Raw genomic sequence first — 19,932 nt, forward strand, 5'->3', positions numbered from 1 at the left:
ACCCAGTCCTAAAAGTACACCAATGAAATGCCATCTGTTCAGCGACAAAAATGTGCTAGGGTTGAATTGCCATGTTAAAAATGCAACACGTAATACAAAAAAGCGATGAAAAACATCTAATCAAAGAACCTGAAAATTGCCACAATGTGTTCAGATATCGCAAGTCATTGTGGCAAAAACACAAAAATTGCGTCTGCAGTACAATGATTTTGCCACATTGTACTGACTGTAACATGGCAACAGACATGTTGTGGTCAGACAGAAAATTGCCACATGGAAAGCATATGTATGGCATCTGATACAATTTGATATGCAAAATTGGTTGCCATGTTATGCAACCAGTTTGCCATATTGTCCTATCTACGGTATGGCAACAGACACAGTGTGTTCACATTCTATTTGCCACAAGATTATACTGTCCATGTGGCAACAGGCAAGGTTGATGTGCACGTTAGTTGCCGTCCAGTGCAGTTGGTTACTGAAACTTCATTGACTACTGATTTACTACACTTTACCATTCATACAGTGTGGCAACTATCACAAATCATTCAGGAAAATTAGTTGCCACAATGAAACAGCTTGTTTGTGGCTGCTATCATAGTAATTCAGCAAATTAGTTGCCACATGGAAGAGTGTGTGTGTGGCAACTATCACAGTCATTCAATAACTTGGTTGCCGCATGGGAAAGCTTGATTGTGGCAACTATCACAGTCATTTCAGTAAGTTAGTTGCCCCATGGGGGAGCACGTTTGTGGCAATTATCGCATTCATTCAGGAAGGTAGTTGCCATACAGTCATGATAGGTAATCAAAACTACCACGTTTTCCTCATAATGCAGTTTCAAAAACAACTAACTAGATCTAGGGTTCAATGGCAACTACAGTGACTTCAAATTCAACCTCAAAGTTCTCCCCCGAACTGATTGCAAACACCAATTCTAACCAATGCACAACTAACAAAACCGGCAGACACCTGCCCAATCCCAAGGCCTAACTAGTGCGTGTCTCTGGACAGGCATAACCACCCCGACGAGGGCGCCGCCGCGGCATCCACGAAACTGCATAGTGCCACCGAAAACGGCTAGCACACAGGACTCCGCCGGCGGCGGGAACGTCGACGCACCGTCAAATCGCCTGAATCTCTATGAATCTCGAGCAAGGAATCGAACAGGGAGGGAAGGGGGGGAAATGCAGGAAGGGATTGTGAGAGTTGAGGCGAGCATTACCTTCAATTCGCAGGCGCTCCGGCGAAGCCGCTCCGTTCCGGCGAGCACCACCGACGGCCACGAACACCGTTGATTCTTCCGCCTCCGCCGTCGCCTTCTCCCCTTGCCTTCTCCTCCAATAGTTTGGAAAGCAAAGTGGGTTGTGCCAGCAACTGCGGGGTTTAGAAAATGGCACCGTGAGGGAGAGGGGGGAGAGGTGCGCGACGTGTTTGACGACAACCGCGGTCGGCGTGTGGCGTGCGAGCGCATAGCGGTTCCACCGCACGCCCCCGAGTGGCAACCGCTGACCGCGGGAGGGCAACCAACGTGCGGGCGACCAGTCTCGCACACCGCACACGCGCCTCGTCCTACGTGGCGCAGAAAAACGACTGGATTGTGCCAAGATTCGTGCACAAAGTCCCCAATGGTGATCGTTGCGTGTGTTCGAGATGGTGATGCCCACACGTGTGGGCGTTAACATCTCCGTTTTTTTTGAAGGGAATCAAGCTACAGGTGCAAGTTTGTTCTTAGGCAATCACCATCGCGTGACCCATCTGGTCCGGTTTTGTCAGTATGGGGTAAAATCTGGCCCAACGGGCATATCCAAACGGACAAAGTGATCTGCATTTGTCTATTTTTGTCCGTCCCAACTCCAAATCAAGAGCAAATTTGAAAGACCGATTGTCTCGACGGACAAAAGCGGATGCTCTTCTCCCCTCCATTCGTCCGCCTCTCATCCGCATGCGTCTGTCTCTGGTCCACCTGCCAGCGACCCAAAGTCCTTGCTACCTCTGCCACTGCTCTGACGTGCGCCCGCCGCCGGCCTCGCACGCTCTGCCGCCGCCAGCCGCGCGAGGCCGTGCAACCGCCGCCCTTCGCGCGCTCCCACCGCAGCTGCTCAGCCGCGCCCCCGCAGCTGCTCCGCCGCGCCCCCGCCGCTGCTTTGCCGCGCGCCCGCCACCCTCCGCGCGCGCGCTCCGCCACCCGAGACACGTTCCCCGCCCCTGTGCACGCTGCACCGACGCGCCCCCGCCGCACGGGGCGGTGTGTGCTCCCTGGGTCGCGACAGCGACGACAGAGGAAAGGGCGAGCGCGGCTTGGCGTTGATGGAATCCTGGATTAAGGGGTCCTCGGACAGCCGGACTATATACTTTTTCCGGACTGTTGGACTATGAAGATACAATATAGAAGACTTCGTCCCATGTCCGGATGAGACTCTCCTTTGCGTGGAAGGCAAGATTGGCGATTCGGATATGTAGATTTCCTTCTCTATAACCGACTCTGTGTAACCCTAGCCCACTCCGGTATCTATATAAACTGGAGGGGTTAGTCCATAGGAAAGAGGACAATCATAATCATAGGCTAGATTCTAGGGTTAGCCTCATCGATCTCATAGTAGCTTAACTCTTGTAATACTCATATCATCAAGATCAATCTAGCAAGAAGTAGGGTATTACCTCCATAGAGAGGGCCCGAACCTGGGTAAACATCGTGTCCCCTACCTCCTGTTACCATTAGCCTTAGACGCATAGTTCGGGACCCCCTACCCGAGATCTGCCGGTTTTGACACCAGCATTGGTGCTTTCATTGAGAGTTCCACTGTGTCGTCATCGTAAGGTTTGATGGCTCCCTCAATCATCTATATCGATGAAATCCCGGGCGAGACTTTTCTCCCCGGACAGATCTTCGTATTCGGCGGCTTCGCACTGCGGGCCAACTTGCTTGGCCGTCTGGAGCAGATCGGTAGCTACGCCCTTGGCCATCAGGTCAGGTTTGGAAACCTGAACTACACGGCCGACATCCGCGGAGACTTGATCTTTGGATTCGAACCCATGACCGGTGCGCCCTATAGCCGCGATGAGCATGACTTAGATCTCCCATCAGACGGCGATCAGGAAATCACGCATGTGACTGCCCTAGCCCTAGGTCCAGAACAGATCGCGCCTTCCGTGGACGGGGGGCTGGACCCTACCACGGAGGCCTCACACTCTACAGCGTTGGAGCCGAACACAGATTGTCGTCGGACCCCCGGACTCGTCTCCGGATACGGGTTCTGAACCACGTGTGTCCGCACCCGTCGAGACAGATTGGACGCCAGTCTTGGGGTTTACCTCCGCGGACATCTTTCAGCACTCGCCCTTGGGCGACGTGTTAAAATCATTAAGATCTTTCTCCTTGTCAGAAGATTCTTAGCTAAACTATGTCCGGCTTGAGTGGGAAACAGACGACGAAGAACTTCGCTGCCCACCCACCACCCACTTGATAGCCAATGTCGACGACTTGACCGACATGCTCAACTTCGACGCCGAAGACATCGACAGTATGGACAACGATGCAAGAGAAGAAGAGGAACCACTGCCCATAGGGCGATGGACAGCCACCTCGTCTTATGACATTTACATGGTGGATACCCCCAAAGAAGATAATGGCGAGGACAAAAAGGATATAGGTGAGGATAAACCTCCCGAGAAGCAGCCAAAGCGCCGACATCAGCGGCGCCGCTCTAAACTACGCCATGGTAAAAATAGCAATACAGGCACAGGAGATAATACCCCGGACAACGCTGAAAACAATGAAGACCCCGAAGACCCAGCCATGAAGCAGGACGGGCAGGGAGACGGCGAACAAAGTCCGGAGCCGCTGTCTGACCACAACGATGCCGAAGACGCCACTTATCAACCCGTCTCTGAAGAAGAGGACAGTTCGGATGACGACACATTCATCATCCCTGATACACAAGTGGAGCGAGAACGCCTCCAACAGAGACTTATCGCCACTGCTAGGATCTTGAATAAGCAGAAGCAACGGCCTAAGGCCGCACAGGATATGCTCGATGACAAATGGAACGAAGTGCTCGACACTAAGAAAAAATACGGCGGTAATCGCCAAACAAAGAGCTATCCCAAACTTAAACTGCTGCCCGAATTCGATGACGAGGCTATAGCGCCCATACCGCCGAATAACCGTACGAACGACCAACAGGACCGACCAGCTCATGGTCGAGACAGAGCAGCTAATAACGCCGCACACAAATCTTCACCCCCACTCCATAAAGAAAGGGAGGTAGCGACGCATAACAAGCAACACGATTTACGTGAAGACTTTGATAGAAGGGCTGGCATAACAAGTTCCATCTACGGATCTTGAGACCACCAAAACAAATATGCCGGCCCCTCCCTAGTTCGGAACCAACACTGAACACTACAACCGTCGGACTCACTCCACGGCATAACCAAATACAGGGGCGCGGCGCATCCCCTATGCTTCACCGATGAGGTGCTGGATCATGAATTTCCAGCAGGGTTTAAACCCGTAAACATCGAGGCATACGACGGAACGACAGACCCTGCGGTCTGAATAGAGGACTTTATTCTTCACATCCATATGGCACGCGGAGATGATCTCCATGCCATCAAATACATACCCCTCAAGCTCAAGGGACCAGCTTGGCACTGGTTGAAAAGCCTCCCCTAAAATTCTATAGGAAGCTGGGAGGAGCTCGAGGACGCTTTCAGGGCAAACTTTCAAGGGACTTATGTCCGACCTCCGGACGCAGACGATCTAAGTCATATAACCCAATAACCTGGAGAGTCCGCCCGTAAGCTTTGGAATAGGTTTCTGACCAAGAAGAACCAAATCGCCGACTATCCGGATGCCGAAGCCTTAGCAGCTTTCAAACACAGTATCCAGGATGAATAGCTTGCCAGACACCTCGGCCAAGAAAATCCCTGGACAATGGCATCCCTAACCACCCTCATGACCCGCTTTTGCGCAGGCGAGGATAGCTGGTTGGCCCGTAGCAGCACGAGCAACCCAGGCACATCCAAAATCAGGGATGGCAACGAAAAACCACGACGCAATAAAAACAAACGTCGAAACAATGAAGACAACCCAGAAAATATTGTGGTAAACGCCGGATTTAGGGGCTCAAAACCTGGTCAACGGAAAAAGACATTCAAAGGCAGCCGAGAAGCTCAATCTAGCTTAGACAAAATTATCGACAGATCCTGCCAGATCCATGGCACCCCCGATAAGCCAGCAAACCACACCAACAGAGAATGTTGGGTATTCAGGCAGGCCGGCAAGCTCAACACCAAACACAAGGGAAAGGGGCCGCTAAGCAAAGATGAGAACGAATCTTGCCATCCGAACACAGGGGGACAGAAAAAATTCCCATCGGAGGTTAAAACATTGAACATGATTTACGTCACTCATGTCCCTAAAAGGGAGCGCAAACGCACACTCCGAGACGTATGAGCCATAGAGCCCGTCGCCCCCAAATTCAACCCATGGTCGGCCTGTCCGATCACCTTTGATCGCAGGGATCATCCGACTAGTATCCGTCATGGGGGCTCGGTCGCCTTAGTGCTCGACCCGATAGTTGACGGATACCACCTCAACCGAGTCCTTATGGACGGAGGCAGTTGTCTCAACCTGATATATCAAGACACTGTCCGCAAGATGGGGATAGACCCATCAAGAATTAAGCAAAGTAGCACTACCTTTAAAGGAGTGATACCAGGCGCAGAGGCCCGCAGCAGCGGCTCCCTAACGTTGGAAGTTGTATTCGGTTCTCCCGATAACTTTCGAAGCGAAGAACTAATCTTTGATATTGCTCCATTCCATAACGGTTACCATGCACTACTGGGAAGAACGGCATTCGTCCGCTTCAATGCAGTCCCGCATTACGCTTATCTTAAACTTAAGAGGCCCAGCCCACGTGGGGTCATCACAATCAGCGGAAACACGGAGTGTTCGCTTCGAACGAAAGAATACGTCGCGGCTCTAGCAGCCGAATCATGGAGTGACCTTTGCAAAACAAGCAACTTATCAGTTCTCGAAACCGCAGACACAGTTAGACATGTTTGGCACACACCTAGGTTTAGCAGCTTAGATAAACCTGAGCTAGATTAGCGGCTATACCCCCACAAGAAGAGTGTACATGTCTCCCTGTAAAATAGGGCTTCAAAACTCCGTGTGTGGTGTGTGGGGCCGCACATATATAAAAGGTCCATAGTTTGGCTTGACCCTATTCGGACTCAAAAATTATACCTTCATGGTTCTTCAAAGCAAACCAATCCTGCTTACGATCACACCAGATCCGGTCACCTAGTTCTTTCTTTGTTTCAGGTGACCATCACTCTTTACCCTCAAGGACACAGGCGCAACGGAGATAAAGGCGCAGACGTGCAGCAGGGCCCGTTCTAAGGTTTCTTTTTAGATTAAGCCCCTACGTAAACCTTTTTTTTACTCTCTTTTGTTGTCTTCATATCCTCCTGGCTCTTAAAATGACCCACAAGGATGTCGGCGTTATCGTCACGCCGAATAGACATGTACCTTGAAATCCAGGGTTTTCCCCAAGGGCTATCATTCAGCCCGGTATATTTGTAAAGACCGAATACCTTCGGGAGTGTTCGTCGTCGCGAGTTTGGCCTTATATGCATCAGCTCCGAATCATGTCTTTGGTCAAATGTTGGGTTTGCCTGGCTCCCGCATTTTGCTACCTTACATTCCGCACCATCGGCTAAGGAAGCACGGGGAGAACTACTGCGATTGTGCCCTGGTTCATCCGGATGAGCACCTCAGTTGAGAAAGCCGAAAACTGAGTGTCATGATATAGCGAGAGGCTGGTCAACCACTCGATGACTCAATGGAATCCTCGAGATTCCTCCGCATTAACGAAGGACCGTTTTCCGGTCACGTATGTAAACGCACTGTTTTTGGATAAAACGCGGAGATACCAGGGGCTATGTAGTAGCCCCACCGTCAAACTCCTATAACTAAGTGAAAGTGTTAAAGCTTTATAGTCCGATTGCCTTGTTCGGCGCACTATCACCTCCTCAAATGGACCAAGACGTTGGATCAAGTGTGACTACGTGCTTTTTTCTGAACACCCACGTGTTATTCGCAAAGGGGTTGAAGCTGACGACTGCAATCTTTCAGGTTATATACATATATACATAAACGGTCGCACAGGAGGCACTAAAATACTTTAGGGCAAAAGTATAAATATTGCCTTTATTATCAAAAGCATTGTCTTTACAAATTACGACACATATCATTCGAACATGATAGTCTTCGAGCAATGAGCCTCTATCAGGCGGGCACCTTCTAAGACCTCTTCAAAATAGTGCTCCGGCAGGTCTTGGCCTCCGGTCGGACCCCGTGTTGCAACACCGGTGGCCTCCATCCCCTCCCAATACATTTTAACGCGGGCGAGGGCCATCCGTGCACCCTCTATACATGTCGACCGCTTGATATTGGCGATATGCGACTCATCATGTATAAATCGTTTCACCAAACCAAAATAACTACTCGGGCTTGGTTCCCCCGGCCACAAGCAGTCCACAACAGCCTTGATGGCAAGTCTGGATAACCTATGGAGCTTTGCCCATTCGGCCATCTGCTCCTTTAATAGCAGCGATGCTTTGGCGTGCTGAACTGTGACCAGAACAATCTTTCCACTTCATGATCTTCTTGATCCTGGAAGAACTGCGTCGCATCAGCGGCACTCTATGACAAGTCCATGTATGCATCTTCAGAACTCCACATTTGATCAAGAGGAGCATATTTCGGATCGTCGAACTTAGTTCGCAATAAAAAGGGCTTCCCAGCCGCGATCTCGCCAGCTTGTCGGAGCTCCTCCCGAGCTGCTCTGATCTTAGATCGAGTTTCTTTTGCCGTTTCCAAGGCCTTTTTCAGGTCCAACATTTTTTCTTGGCTCTCCTTTTTGAGTAGCTCAAAACGGTTAGCGGCCTCCTTCAGCTCAAGAGCCATATTGGCTATCTTTTCCTCACTTCGGCGATGAGCAGCTTGTTCGGCTTTCAATTCACTAGCTGCCTTTTCGGCAGCCGCATCGCTTACTCTGGCTTGCTCCTTAGCACGCGTAAGCTCAGCTCGAAGAGTCTCCATGATGACCGCACCATCTGCAGTCAAAAGCATATGGTAAGTCTCAGCATCATACTGTCATACATACTTGCTGCCCGCCCAGAAGACACACCTTGCGCCTCGTCAAGATGCTTATACACAAGCGTGATGTCCTCATCCGCCGCATCAAGTTGCCGCTTCAATTCGGCAAATTCAGCAGCCCGCGCACTAGTCGGGGCTGTAGCTGCCTGCGTACAAAATTGGTACAGTCCTTTCCAGAGATTATTGATATTGTTTGATCCTCCGATCGCTCCATTCAGATAGCAACCAGAGTCTCAGGGGCTACTATCTACACACCTTGCGTTCTGCAATACAAATTAACAAAAAATTGCCACCTTACGTACCTCGAAGCCTCTTAACAGGCTCATAAAAGCTTCATCAAGTTCGCTTTTCGCGGACGAAACTCTTTTAATCACCGTACCCATTAAGGTGTGATGTTCCTCTGAAACAGGCGCTTGCCGCAGAAGACCCATCAACATATCCGGCTATGTGTCGGATAGTACGGGGCTCTTGTCTTCGGCCTCCCTAGGAGCCGAACACCCCAGACCTCGGGCGGCCGAAGATCCACCTTCTGGCCCTGTCCCCCTTTGGGGATCATGAGAGATCCTTCGGGACGACACTTTGGGGTCATCCTCCATGTGGTGCAGAGGGGTATGAGGAGGCGTCTCGCTCTCCATCATCTCTAGAAGAAGATCCCTCAAGGACGAAGATTGCGGCACAAGGCTATATGCCGGGCTGCCAAACATATGTTTCAGATGTTACTATCATAAATGGGAGAGGAACGTGGTATGGTTACAAAGCACCTTTGTTCACTTACGTTTTGACTAGTGGCTAGTCCCCTTGAGGGCGATGTTGGGCAACGTTGCTCCCTCGGACAGGACCCCCTGACAGGGATTTCTTCCCTTGCTTGGAGGCCTCCGCCTTCAAATCTTCGGGGGCGACCCTTTTCTTCCCACGGGGGGAGGGAATATTTGATTCTCCTCTCCGTTTGCTCTCAGACATGGGAGTTCCAATTTCTCCGGATACAGTACATGATGTATCGCCGGTGTAGAGGCTACATTTTCCCTCCTTGCTCCCCTCCTTGTCTTCCCCCGACGGCACTTGATATGGTGCACGAGCCAGCATCCTGGTTAACACCGGATCCGCTGAGTCTTCGGGAAGAGGCGCCGAACACCTGATCCTCTTTGCCTTCTGTATCCAACCATGGCCGAGGACGATTTTATTAGGATAACGGTATGATAAATATAATGACAACGTGTTCGGTTACGGGGTGCTCACCAGGATATCTGGATGGTTGTAGTCAAGGCCTGCGTCTTCCGTGGTGTCCGGACACTTTATTCGTGATCCGACGAATGATTTATACATCCCTTCGAGCGTCATGCCGAAGAAGTGCTGAACGGTTCACGGTCCTTCTGGGTGGAACTCCCACATACGGAGAGGTCGTCGTTGGCATGTCAGAACCCGTCGAACTAGCATTACCTGAATTACCTTTACAAGACCAATATCCTTCTCGATAAGATCTCCGATGCGGTTTTGTAGTGTCCATACATCGTCAGCCGACCCCCAGTCCAGCCCCTTGTTGACCCATGACGCAAGTTGTGGTGGAGGGCCGGAGCGGAAGGCAGGAGCAGCCGCTCACTTTTTTCCTCGGGGAGCTGTGATGCAAAACCACTCCCGTTGCCACATATCGGAAACATCTGGTAAGGAACCCTTTGGCCATGAAGCGTTGGTGCATTTGCTTATTCTAGCCCCTTCGCACTCCGCGTGTTTCCCGCCGATCATCTTCGGTGTTACATTAAAGGTTTTTAGCCATAAGCCAAAGTGCGGAACGGAGGAAGGCCTCTCACACGATGATGAAGGACTAGATGTGAAGGAAGGTATCCAGAGCTAGAATAAAACATGAGCCCTCTAATGAAGGGATGAAGACTGAGGCCTAGCCCTCGGAGGAAGCGAGAGATGAACACAACACTCTCGTCGGACTTGGGAGTAGGTATGACCTCACCTTGAGCAGGGAGCCTGTGGGGAATTTCCGGTGTCAAGTACATCATCCCCCTAAGCTTCTTGATATCCGAAGCTTGGAGCGTTTTCGCTGGAGCCTTGGGTGTTGGAACTCGAGGTAGGAGATGGAGGGGGTTAAGCGAAGAGGGAAAAGACATGCCTTGATCTCTTTATAAAGAGGATGAATACCAAATGTCCCCCGCATGGCCTCTTCGGAACTTGCCTATTCCCAATGAATCCTATCCATGGAACGGTTGGGTTACCCACACCCGTATTGATGAGAATCCTGTAATAAGGGGACATGATCTCTACTTCGACAAGACATGCCAATAAAGCCGCCTTGTGAAACATGTCGTGGCAGGCTGATAAAATGGTTCGGATAAAAATTTGGCTGGCTGTGATGTCATGCTGTGAATAAACTGTCAGCAGATTAGATCCGTGAAATATTATACTCTCTACGGTGGTATGTGGAAATTGGTTTTGCAGATCCGGACACGATTCTTGTGTCCAAGATCTACTTTGGAGTATTCGGAGAAGGAACCGGCCTTGCAATGTCGAAGACAATCTGCGCGCCAGACTCAATCGTCATTGAAGCCTGGTTCAGGGGCTACTGAGGGAGTCCTGGATTAAGGGGTGCTCGGACGGCCGGACTATATACTTTGGTCGGACTGTTAGACTACGAAGATACAAGATAGAATACTTCGTCCCGTGTCCGGATGGGACTCTCCTTTGCGTGGAAGGCAAGCTTGGCGATTCGGATATGTAGATTTCCTTCTCTGTAACCGACTCTATGTAACCCTACCCCACTCCGGTATCTATATAAACCGGAGGGTTTAGTCCGTAGGAAAGAGGACAATCATAATCATAGGCTAGCTTCTTGGGTTAGCCTCATCGATCTCGTGGTAGATCAACTCTTGTAATACTCATATCATCAAGATCAATCTAGCAGGAAGTAGGGTATTACCTCCATAGAGAGGGCCCGAACCTGGGTAAACATCGTGTCCCCTGCCTCCTGTTACCATTAGCCTTAGACGCACAGTTCGGGGCCCCCTACCCGAGATCCGCCGGTTTTGACACCGACAGGCGCGGCCTGGGGCGAGGCTGGGGCGCGTGCGCAGGGCAACGCGAGCTCGGGGATGGGCATGCACGGAAGGGTGGCGCGAGCTCATGGCGGGGAACCGGGGTGCGCGCGAGGCGGCATGGCGAGCTTGGGACGAGGCGGGGCGGACCGTCTGGGGTCCCAGAGGCCTTCTACGCGTTGGGCGCAGATGCCCCATACGCCTGTCTGCCCCCCGGACGTCCGCCAAATCTCACCCCAAACGGACAAAAGTGGACGTCTGGATGGGGTCTAGCACTGGAGTTGCCCTTAGCAGAATCTCACTAGGCTTTTATCAAATTGTCACAGTGTTTACATGGACGAAAGGAAGATTGTCAGGTCGGCCTAACCAAACATGACAGCCAGTCTCTAGAGATAAAGCATGCTTCATTGTTAGCTTTAGAGTATCTCCAACAGTCGTGCTACACGTGGCACACTAAAAAAGCGTTTGCATCACGCTGTTCATGAGTTTTTGCGCGGCGAGGAGCGCTTGCTCCAGCGGCACTGCAAAGTTTACCGCACGCGAGCCGCTCCAGGAGCCGCTCCAGGAGCCGCTGGCACAAACAACATATGCACTCCAAACACAACCAAGAAGATCAAACACAAACAAAATAAATCAACAATAAATAGTTCAATTTCATTATTGCAATGCAAACAAATAGTTTATCATGAATTTGACCAAATAGTTTAACAATACAACATCAAACGCACAAATCATGATCCTCTTTGTCAGTCATTCCATGCCCACCACTCCTCGATGAGATCCTTCTGAAGATCATCATGCGTTTTGGCACGTCGAATGGCATGATAGGAGGCAAAAAAGGGGCCACCCTGGCAGCCCTCCGCCGCACTCGCACGGGATGTCCCAAGAGCTCATACTGAGAGTAATCTAAATATTGGCCACGCTCATTCTCGATGATCATGTTGTGTATGATCATACAAGCGTGCATGATGTACCAAAGCATCTTTTGATCCTAAAATCTAGCAGGTCCTGTCACAAATAGCAAATTGGGCTTGCAAAATCCCAAAAGCTCTCTCCACATCTTCTCTAGCCGCCGCCTGAGCATTGTGGAAATCAAGATTTTTCTTACCTTCTGGTTCTTTCAATGGCTTCACAAATGTTTGCCACTTTGGGTAGATGCCATCCGCAAGATAGTAGCCATAGTTGTATGTATGGCCATTTGCTTCAAACTGCACCGGTGGCAGTTCATCATTTTTTGGTCGTGGAATTGCCCATGACATGCCTTAGGATAATTCTTCCAACTCCAATGCATGCAATCTATTGAGCCAAGCATACCTAGGAAGCCGTAAGATTTGTTCATCTCCAATAGCCTGGCGGCGTCTTCAGCATTGGAAGATCTCAAATACTCCTAGCCAAACACTTGCACAATTCCGATTGCGAAGCGCTTGACACACATGATGGCTTGACTCTCACCCATGGTCACGTGGTCATCAACTAGATCAGCTGGAATACCGTATGCCAACATATGCAAAGCGGCTGTCACCTTCTGAAAGATGCTATGCCCGAGCTCTCTGGCGGCACTCATCCTTTGCAGAAAAAACTGGTCATGACTCGCTAGTTTCTCTGCAATGCGCCTGAACAACTCGGTGCTCATCCTAAACCGGCGCCGGAAGTACGACTTGGGGTACACAGGATTATCCGCAAAATAGTGCCTGATCAATCTGTTGTGGGCATCAATCCTATCCCTCCAAATTTTCTGCCGACCCATAACCGAACCACCGTGCTTCTGTTTTTTATTGATGTGCATAGCTAGGATCATTGCAAGATCCTCCTCCTCTTCAATATCAAATTCTTCTTCGGAAGAATCATATGACGAACTCATCTACAATGTTCTATTTAGACTAGACTATAAAAACTAGAAATAACATGCACCAAATTCATGTAAAAATGTGAAGATGAAGTAATACATACCTTCCAAGTGTTTTTGTCGAACACCTTGTGGGCGCCGAGCGGCAGTGGGCTGCCGGGCGCTGTTCGTCGGAGGAATGGCGCGCGCGAGGGTCGGCGGCGACTGGAGGGAGAAGGAGGAAGCGGCGCCGGCGCAGGGATAGGCCGGGGAAGCGCCGGAATCGTCGCCGAAACAAATGGGGTGGTGCGGGCGACGGCGCGAGTGCCAGGGTGGGGGTAGCTGGAAGTCGCGAGCGGGCGCTCGAGTGTGCTGCGCACGATAGCGGGCGCAACAAATAAACGGCGAGCGATGGCGTTTCGGACCGCGTGCTGAACTTTTTATGCCGCGCGCGCGGTTATTGCGCGTCGCTGGAGCTCGCTTAGCGATTGAGCGCGCGCTAAAAACCACAAATTTCTGGCACGAGGCTTATCTAGCGCGGCGGTTGGAGATGCTATTAATCTCCCAAGCACGTAAGCTGTATAACAAATATAAAAAGCTGATGAATGGTCAATGATCTCGTGGATAATTGCTCTGTGGCTTGCAGATTTTCCTTGTTTTATAGTATCAACCACCACCTTACAACCGGAGGCAACATGAATTCGTTAAATATATAGGTCATCTATAACGCCCATGGCTTGTCTGGCAACAAGTGCTTCTATTGTAGTTGGGTCAGAAATGCCCTTGAAAGCAACTGCAGACACGCTCCCAGAAAGGCCCTGTTGTGGTCTATGCATATTGCACCAACATCACTAGACCCGCCGCTCCTCAACACCACCGCATCGACGTAGTTTTTTGCACAATCAGCCCCGGGGGTGGGGGGACCATTGTGATCAGTGGTGGAGCTGGGAGGAAAAAACTGCGCGGACCAGCCTAGAGAAGAACACAAAGGAAAAGTAAATTCTAAACCATACTAATTAACCAGGCATTAGTATGGTTACATGTGCTTATGCAACCCGGTTCGCTAGGGTAATAATTCTTGATGCTTAGCTGATAATACAAGCCTGCAGCTGCATGTAGGGCTGAGCTGGTTCGGAGCTAGCTAGCAACTAGCCTATGTGACAGACCAGTACATAGGAAGCAAAGAAAACTCCAGTGTTGCATGTGATGAAACGAGCGAGCCAGTGTTGTATGCAGAGTGGTGCGGTGTTGGACTGGACATATGCATAATTTTTTCCTCATGGGTTGGGCGGACCATTACCTGGTTTTGCCCTCACATAGCTCTCCCGGTGATTGTGATTCTCTTGTGACCGAATATCTGGTTGGGGGAAGGACCGGCTTGTCAAGAGAGTGAATTTCAGACATAAAAAGATGTGATGAAGCAATGTTGGGGGGGGGGGATCTGAAATATTTCCTCATGGATTGCCTTCCTCCTTGCGCACCAGATCACCCATAGGGTAACCACGATGTGAACGAAATCATCACTTTGTGTCGTGGAATTAACACGTCAGATGTCCTTAGTGTTAGGACTTAGTCGTGAGGCCAACGCATCTATGTGGTAGCTTGAGAGGGGTTGAGCGGAATCGAGAAACGCAACACAAGACAAGGGTTTAGACAGCTTCGGGCCCCGGGAAACATCATCCAGTAAAAACCCTACATGATGTTTGTGGCTAGATCTCATTATAATCGTGAGGGAGTCGCCGGTAAGCCGGCTCTTTGTGTCTAGCCTTAGAGATTATTGCTTGTTGCTTGTCCCTCTTTAAGGAGCCCTGCCCGTCCTTATATATGTTGAAGGGGCGGGTTACATGTGGAGTCCTATTAGGATTAGACCTAGTCTATCTCTAATACAAACCGGATACAAGTCCAGGTCTTAACTCCTTGTAAGGTAAATATTCGTCATGCCTTTCCTCTTAAACCGGCCCACCATAGCGTGATCCGGTCTTCCATAAACCGTCCGTTGGGCCACCTGGTCTGGTTGCTCCTTCTGACCTGCCTACCGGATTAACAATGAATCGTAAACCGCCAGGTCCAAACGGGTCGCCAGTGAACCGCCAAGTCCGGCCGGGTTATACTTCCGGCCGGTTTACACCACGGAGTATATCCCCGACATTAGCCCCCATGTTTAGCTTGGATTTATCCATGTAAACTTATGCTGCAAAATGAACACAAGAACAAATTTGACAGGTTGTGCTCCGGGTTAAGAATTCTTATAAACCGACACTTGATCATCCTTAATTCCTTGTCATTTCTTCCTTCTAAAAAATCTGAGTCAATAGACTAGTTTCATAATCGATTTGCTTGCAGAAGATATTTTGTAAATAAAGAATCCATTTGAATTGGCCTTCAATGCTTAACAAAAATATTGGTATTTGAAATACTCATATGATCTTCAGCCGGTTTAAGAATGTAGAACTTGCCGGTTTACAAATATTGATGGCACCGGATCATAACTGTTTGTTAATATCAGCTTTTGAAAATATACCTCTTATATGCCTATCACTTGTAGCCCTCAAATCTTAAGAAGGTAACGTAGTAACAACTTAAGATTTGCTTCAATATGAATGTCACAAGTTTGAAGAAATCCAGGTTGTTCATCTCAATCACTAGTCAGAACTGATTATTCCACATATGTAGCCCCCAAATGTCGGGTTGTCATGCTTGTAGCAACCTGGGACTTGTAATTGTCTTATACTTATAAAAACTTCAACCAGTGTAGCCCCCAAGGGCCGGGTCATTATGCAATAATGAGCAGGGACTTTGTAAGTATAATCATGTAGATTTGAGCAATGATGTGTAGCCCCCAAGGGCCGGCTCAGTAAGATATATTGAGCTGGGACTTGATATATATTTCAATGAAAATAGCATCGTATGATGTAACCCCCATCATCGGACTTGAATCCACGTCCACAAGGTTAAGAGCCTTGTGCTTTACCACCTGAGCAGTAGACCCTTCAATATAACAAATAAAAAGCTTTGTACCTTGAATTGTTGATAGAAGCAATTGGTAGCCCCCAAGGGCCGGCTCACTATAATGTAATGAGTCGGGTCTTCGATAATATGATCAAAAAAGGACTTTGCATTAGCCCCCAAGTGTCATGGTGCATGCTTGGAGCGACATGAAACTTGCATATTTGATGTAATCTCAACTTAAATAATGTAGCCCCCAAGTGCCAGGTTGTAAGCCTGCAGCAACTCGGGACTATTCCTTCCATTGTAGAATAAATTATATCCATTACGCTGAAGCGACTTTGAAAACCTCAATCATAATACTGGTTATTGATAACCATAATAAAAATCCAGCCATGTTGGCTATTAAAGAGTTGAATAATATAATCCGGTATGAAAACCTCAATCATTCAGTATCATAATGAAAATTCAGCCAAGTTTGGCTATTTGAATGATATAACCCAATGATTTATAAGCGTATGATTCCAATGGCGCAATCCAAATATATGTTGGCGACTTATAGTCAAAAGCTAGTCCGGTTTAATAAACACCAGTGATTTACAATCATGCTTTATTCAACCTGTTTCTGCATACAACAAATTTAAAGTGTCCTGACGGTTTACCGCCGGACGGGTCATAGTGCCCAACATATAACCCGGGTTTATAACCAAGGCTGCACTTAAGAATAATCAAATATGAAATATATCATACCTGTGACATTGAATCACATCGTTGGTTTACCAACTTTTTGTAGTAAGGGTGATAATCCAAATCTTGAGTATGATAACTCCCCTCATATTTTGCCGGTTTGTAATAAAACCGTTCCGGGTTGTAATAAACACCGGATAATCATCCTGGCGACTTGTAGTCGATGCCAGACCGGGCTAAAAAATCTCCGGTTTACAATTGAGTTTGTACTAACAACTGATAGTTGAAAGCTTGTACCGGGTTAAGAAACACCGAACTGATGAAATGACTTATAGTCATGCCGGGTCAATGGACGCCGGTTTACCTTTAAACCTTATCAAAGGAGAAAAAACTTTGACAAAAAGCAAATGAAAAAACTTGTAGTCGAGGCTTTTCAAGGGCTGCCAGGCCCAAATTCGAGGCTTTTCATGGGCTGCCAGGCCACTGAGTTAAACCATTTGACAAAGCCTTTTAAGATGGGCCTCCAACTAACCAATCGTCGTTTTAACTTTGACAAGTTCAGGGTCCCAATGAGAGTAACTTGTCAAACGTTCGGCGGGTCGTGCCAGGATTACCTGGATAGGAGTGGCTTACTTAATGAAGGCAGGTTAACCCGGGGTTTTAGGTGAATACACCAGGCTTCCAAGCCGTGGGTCGATACCCAATTACAAGGGTCCTTTCAAACTCTTTGTTACTTTACACAAAGAGCCCCCAAGTAATTTTGTGAGATGTGCTCAATGGGTGCCTATGTTTGAGCTATGCATAGCAACAGACTCTCTTTGGCCCCTTGGGTGTGAAGCTCCCAAGGTTTGTTGTGGCGTGATAGACGGATTAATGGACAGGACTCTGCTTTGCAAGCAGAAGCCCCCATGTGATATATTTCTGAGCTGTGCTCGCCGGGTGCCGATGTTTGAGTTGTGTTGTGCAACAAACTCTTTTTGGCCCCTGATGATAATATAGTCTTGATAGCCGCATCAAGAGGGTAGTAACGCCATGTTCTCTTTGGTGAATACACCTATGTTTGAACAGGAAGCCCCCAAGTGATGATATGAAGATGAGCCCATAAGGCAGGATACCCATGTTTGAACTGTGCGTCAGGGCATCAGGTCCTCTTCGGCAACCTTTAACTTTTTGCAAGAGATAAATTTTTCTTGAACCGGGTTTTTGAACAGGATATTGAGAGCTTCAAAGCTTTATGGGAGACATCCTTCCCTTGAACAGGATTTTGAACCGGAATCTTCATTCTTAGCCGGAAATTTTCTGACGGCCTTTAAACTCGAACTTGCGAGAAGTTAATTCCTTCTTGAACCAGAAATTCTTAAACCGGATTTGTGAGCTTCAAAGCTTCGTGGGAGAACAGATTTCCCTTGAACCAGATTTTAAACCGGCATTCTTCAATTTGAACCGGAAATTTTTCGACGGCCCTTAAATTTTCATCCGTATGGTAGTAGCCTTCGAGACCGGGTTATCTTTCCCTCCAGCATCCTGGGGTTCTTGATTTCACTGAAAAACCGGCAACACTTGCTTGAGTCATATCATTGTAGCCCTCGAGTCTCAAGGCGACTCGAGGAGTTGGCTTGAGATTCTCCATATTTGACCTTGATATAATCCGGTATAACATGTATATCATTGGTGTTGATAGCACGATGTGAATCCACAGAAGGTTGAGGTGACTGCGGCGTATTATAAATGATCCCGTATGAGTCGTGTCAGCAACTCGGCCAATGGTTCCTTCCAACTGGCTAATTGAAGTTAACCAAACTGTAGTGGCGGCGACTTGTGTGCCCGCCCATTGAGCCATCCAGTGCAGATGACAGTTGATAGTATATGATAATTTGCCTCCATTTTGTTGAAAGAAAACCGGGCTACCCAAGCTGTGACTTGCTTATACTCCATAAACAGCTCAGCTCATGCAGACAGGGACGGCCCGGTATGTTGATGTAGACCAGGCCGCGAGAGACGGACAACAAAGATGACCGCAGCTTCAAAGGAGGAAGTCTCGGAAATCAAGGCCCCACAAGTTTTTTGGTGTGGCCATGACAATCCATGCAACCCAACAGGGTTTCCTTCTCCCTTTCTTACCGCCCCACTAAACTTGTCGAATAATAGACGTTACATTCTCACACAAAACCTCTTTGTTCTTTGAAGCAAGCCATAGAGCTGCATGTGGAAATGGGACTAAAAGTCTGACTAACCAGCCCATCCCACTAAAACCGTTTTAGTCGGCAAAAAATAATAGTTAGGCTATTCTGTTTAGCCCATTGGAATCTTCTTTAATCTAGTAACTAACCCATATGATAGATTTATCATGCACGCGGTACAACAGGGCGTCACACCGGGCATACTCTCACTATCGCCGCCGATTGATGCTAGCCGCCGCCTCAACCCTGCCTCTTCTTCCTCGCACCCTACCTATTTTGCCTCGCACGTAGCCCTCCTACCTCGTTTCTTCTCCCTCATCCACCTCAAGTGGCCATCACCATCAAGAAACGCCACCTCCGTCGACCCCAGTCGGACATGATTGCTAGGTTGCTGCCAGCCCCAATCCCGATGCCTAGGTCGCCACCAGTGTCAATATGGTTGCCTAGATAGCTCAGCCCCAACCCTCATGCTTAGTTTGCCACTGGGCACAGAGGTGCTCAATATCACCACCAGGAATTCCCCCTCTATTGAGGCGACCTTTCTTTCCTCTTTGTTGGATTCATAACTAGCACATAGATAGAGTCTATCCATGTTGGATTCATAATTGTAAATCATAACCTATGCACAGGAGAAGCAGCAGCATGAATGTCAGTTCAGAACTAGTTATCTAGTTCCTCTAATTAATAAAATGTCCCTTAATTGGACCTAACTAACCTAGTACCTCACACATAAAGACACTTATCTTGGTCTATCTAGCTAGGGTTGTAGTCAAGAGCCTCAAAATCAATCCAATAATTTCTTTGAGATCCTCCTTTCTAGCATCACCGACCCCTTACCAAAAACTATGGACTACTTTGGTACATTTTCTCACTGATTTACTGACTTATCATAAGCGACCAAAAAATATTTAAGGGCAGTCATGTCGTTCACTGCAAATACGAAATGATTAGGCCGAGCTCTCTGCTTCGGCCGCAGTTATTGGATCTCCAAGAATCAAAGATCCCCTCCACACCCTCAAATTCTCCCCTTTCCGCTTGCAATATTTCTACATCTTCATAATACATGCTAATCTCTCCATAGACCTC

The sequence above is a fragment of the Triticum dicoccoides genome, chromosome 4A (genome assembly GCF_002162155.2).
Source record: "Triticum dicoccoides isolate Atlit2015 ecotype Zavitan chromosome 4A, WEW_v2.0, whole genome shotgun sequence".
NCBI classification, from domain to species: Eukaryota; Viridiplantae; Streptophyta; class Magnoliopsida; order Poales; family Poaceae; genus Triticum; species Triticum dicoccoides.